The following is a 5000-nucleotide window of genomic DNA, read 5'->3' on the forward strand; positions in this document are numbered from 1 at the left end:
AAGGTTATAATATATTAATATCTTCATGCCTTATAATCACATTTATTAGATTCGATCTGGCTATATATACTGTAGTTTACATTTTGTGAGAATATAAGCAATCAAGCATGGCTATATATGTATGTAAATGAAGTTGGGCATACTTGTATATCAAAATTTAGATCTGGGTGATAATACTGTAACAATATTAATGTAATAATTTTGTGACAATATCAGCAGTGTTATGCTCTATTTATTAGTGGTGTTTTTGTTTATGATAGCTGTATTGTGCAAGATATTTCATTTTTTGCCCTTGGTGATGGACATTTAATGCACAGAGCTTAATTTGAATATAAAGCTTAAATTAAATGCTCAATTTTATGCCAAAAAGTAGAGATATCTTAAATGATTACAAAATACTTTCATGTTAACAGGTTGTTTCATTGTTTCATTCTAGTGATATAGTATGTTTACGAGCTGCTTAATTCATACAAATGAATAAAAATGAATGAATTAAAACTAAATCCATAAAATGATCACCTGACAGAACCCTTTAAGTTTCCATATAGAACCTTTTCTTTTTCTACGGCCGACAGTCAAACATTTCAGCTCGTGTTTACATAGAAATCAGTGGAAAAGCAGCGCAGTGGAGTGGAAACTGTGTTGTTGTTCATTGACAGTGGTTTACATCGCTCGTTTAGCCTCAGATCACCAGCTCTCGTTGAATATGCATCAGTAGCAGAGTTTCATCCCACGTTTGGCTTCCTGGAGTTCGGGAACAGCTGATGACTCATTCTTTGAACCGTGTGAAAATGGAGTAAACTTCACAGATTGAGTGGAGAGGGAATGTTAAACAGACAAGATAACATTATAGATTTTAGAAATAGATATAAACATGTTTAGCTTGGTGTTATTTGCATTGTACACACATTTAGCATGTACTGTAGTTTGTGCTGTCCATTTAGCCCTTGCTGGGAGATAATGTAAAAACTTTTTCCATTTCAGTGTTAATTTAAAGAGAGAGAGAAAGGGCGTGTCCACTCATGATGGAGGAGGAGAGAGTGAGCCAATCAGCAGTAGGGGGCGTGTCCACTCATGATGGAGGAGGAAAGATAGTGAGCCAATCAGCAGTAGGGGGCGTGTCCACTCATGATGGAGGAGGAAAGATAGTGAGCCAATCAGCAGTAGGGGGTGTGTCCACTCATGATGGGGGAGGAAAGAGAGTGAGCCAATCAGGAGTAGGGGGCGTGTCCTCTCATGATGGAGGATGAGAGAGAGTGAGCCAATCAGCAATAGGGGGCGTGTCGACTCATGACGGGGGAGGAGAGAGAGTGAGCCAGTCAGCAGTAGGGGGCGTGTCCTTTCATGATGGAGGAGAAAGAGTGAGCCAATCAGCACTAGGGGGCATGTCCACTCATGATGGAGGAGGAGAGAGAGTGAGCCAATCAGCAGTAGGGGGCGTACCCACTCATGATGGGGGAGGAGAGAGAGTGAGCCAATCAGCAGTAGGGGGCGTACCCACTCATGATGGAGGAGGAGAGAGAGTGAGCCAATCAGCAGTAGGGGGCGTGTCCACTCATGATGGGGGAGGAGAGAGTGAGCCAATCAGCACTAGGGGGCGTTTCCACTCATGATGGAGGAGGAGAGAGTGAGCCAATCAGCAGTAGGGGGCGTGTCCACTCATGATGGGGGAGGAGAGAGAGTGGGCCAGTCAGCAGTAGGGGGCGTGTCATCTCATGATGGAGAAAGAGTGAGCCAATCAGCACTAGGGGGCGTTTCCACTCATGATGGAGGAGAGAGAGTGAGCCAATCAGCAGTAGGGGGCGTGTCCACTCATGACGGGGGAGGAGAGAGAGTGAGCCAGTCAGCAGTAGGGGGCGTGTCCTCTCATGATGGAGGAGAAAGAGTGAGCCAATCAGCACTAGGGGGCGTGTCCACTCATGATGGGTGGATTTTTAATTGTATTAGTTTTAGTTAATGATAACACTTATCCATTGTTGGCTTTTCTAAAGTGTTTCAAAGTACATATTTTGAAGCAACATATAAATATTTCTTTGTTTTAAGAAATATTAAAAGTAAATGTTTTACCAGTGACTGTTCCTGAAAATGTGTGTATCGTCGCCTGATCATTGTGTTTCTGTGTCTGCCGCTCATTTACTGTCCTGCTAATGTGTGATGGCATGAATATGGGACATCTTTTTTTTTTGAGTGTCATGAATTATTCTCCTCTCGTAAAGAGCCCAGACTCCCTTCAGCAGGTGTGTAATGTTCCGACTGAACGCCACATCAGATCTCATCACGCCAACGTGTGTGTTCAGCGTGTGAGAGAGAGTGACATTGAGAGAATGGTTCAGAATCTCTACCGGCTCAAGGGCCTCATTTATAACCGTTGCGTATACGCACAAAACAGGCCCTGAAAGAGGCTTTCACTTCCGACGCATAAGTTGTGATTTATAAAAACAAGCTTGACGGGAAAATTTGCGCACATGTACGCAAACTCTGATCATGCGTACGAACGTTTTGGAGACGGAGCAGTTTGGCGACACCGATCGTGATCTGAGGGACTGACGACAGATGAAGGAAAACCACTTTAAATCTTCATTATGAGTCCTAATCATAAATACAGTTCATGTTCACAATTTAAATTTAACACAATAACAGTTTAAATTAAAATAAAATAATGATTTAAACTATGCTTTAGGCTACATCTTATATACACTTTTAGATTAAATATGCCATTCTCATTAATGGAGTTAAGCACTTAAATTACATGAAATCATTACCAAGAAGTTACAACATTTTTTATATTAAAATATATTTTATAATAAATAGAAATATTTGTAGTGAATGCATTTGAACACTTTTCCTGTGGCATGCTGTGTTTTAATGTTTTAACTAGTGCATGATATGGTCTGAGGAAATATTTTCGCGCAAATAATGATCAATAATGTGCAATAAGGCCTGTAATCTGTTTCCATTAAAAATATAAAGAAATAAAAAAATACTATTTGGCCAGTGGAAAACATTGAGAAAACTTTCTCTGAAATGTATTTTATATTATTTTGATTCATTAATTTAAAAACAAGGCAAGGATAGGCTACTAAATGATTTTTAGTAATGTAATGTGATGCACATCCGTATCTCATATTTCCCAAATGTCTTGTACCAATAAACATGGCATCACGTGGATGAATATGCATATGCAAATGATATGCAGATGAGGATATGCATAGTAAAACGAGGCGTTGTAAGCTCCACATATGGTTATTTCCGGGAGGAGACGCATGTGTGCACAATCTTCCGCTGACTGGGATTTATAAAGGGAATTCAGTGCAGGTTCTGGCGTACGCACGCTTTTATAAGTCTGAATATTTTTTGCGTACGCCATTTTTGGCTTTCGGGTGCACGCACACTTCTAGCGAGGATCCTACACATAGTTTTATAAATGAGACCCCAGGTGACGCTGCTTCTGTTAATGACATGTAACTGACTTATGAGCCCACTTTTTTTTTTTTTTTTGCATAATCAGCTTTGCTGTCTGCATTTGATGAGTGGAGAGAGAGATCAGCTAATTTCATTCTTTGGAGAGTCTCTTTCGGGATTTCCAGTGAAGAAATAAAGTCACCAAAATTCTATATTTAAAAATGTTTTCCTGGAAAAAAAATTATTCATGGCTTAAAATATCTTGAATGTAACTCGACACCCTTGCCTCATTTAGTATGTGCGGTTCTATGAATATGCAAATGAGCCCCGCCTCCACTCACTCAGCTCAGAGATCCACTGGTTGACGATCACACGTTGATCTGATTGGTTACAAGGTAGTTTGTGACGTCAGAAACACCAGCGATTTCAAAGCGTGTTTTTGAGACTGTCTTTGGTTCACTGCAGTTTTAAGGAGGAAATACTCAGCAATGCTGTCGACTTATGAATTTACACATGGTTTGTCTTAAAGCATATTAAAAACACCACATAGACACATAAACAACATTAACACTTCACCACAGGGGGACTTTAAGACACGTTAACACCAAGAATGAAAACTATAATGATAAGTATAACTACAGTATATAAGCGTCCACACCAGCAGACGATATCGTTCTCTTATTATAAGCACACGCTTCAGTTTATGACGCCTGTCTCTTTAAATGCTCGAGCTCTTTAAAGCTGGAGGATTCTGATTGGCTGTCAATGTTTTTATCGTTCATCAGCTGGATGATATCTGTGCCGTTATAGTTGTGCTGTGAACTCTGCTATTCTTTTACATTTAGATTGATTTTTAGATCTATATCGTTATTGTTATCATCCTGTTAATGTGTGTGAACGCGAATAAATGATGATTTTCAGTTTTGATTGAACTTTTTAAGGTGGTGTTTCTTCATTAAGGACCCGTACAGAATGCTCTGTACATTGTAATCCGAGAGTTTAATGTTGCTGCGATTTGAACTATGATGTGCGTCTCCTGGCTCACACGAGCGGAACAAACGTGTGGATTTCTCATTCTGCTCATCAGCAAACACTGCTGTAGTTTTTGAGACTCTTGACTTGGCTTCGTAAACAACCACCCACAGCATCACGACGGCAACTTTTGCCTTAGCAAGCTCTGCTTGAGTATTCCTCAGGAAATGTGCTTATTCTCCTGGTCGAGCTGCAAGGCTCTGTTAGCTCTGTGTTTAATGTTTTGGTTATAGTGCTCCTTGGGGTTCGGCATTCATATGCAACACACCATTATATTTTTCATTACCTAAAAGCACTAAGTAATGACCATTCAATACATGGGGCCATTGTACGTTTAGTTAATCTGTAAACCACAAAAGCGAGATGGACGTTGCAAGGTCACACAGACTTACACAAACACAGTCTCGTCCATTTAAGTAATTATTAGAAAGGTTCAATACATTCCCGCATTATCGCTGAGAGGTTTGCAAAGCTGATTTACTCCAGTTTATACACAAGGCGCTTATTGAATGTGAAAAGTGGTAAAGCCATCTGATTGGATGGCTGACCTGTCAATCATGCCTTTT

Source organism: Scardinius erythrophthalmus, assembly GCF_964197995.2.
Source record: "Scardinius erythrophthalmus genome assembly, chromosome: 8".
Lineage (NCBI taxonomy): Eukaryota > Metazoa > Chordata > Actinopteri > Cypriniformes > Leuciscidae > Scardinius > Scardinius erythrophthalmus.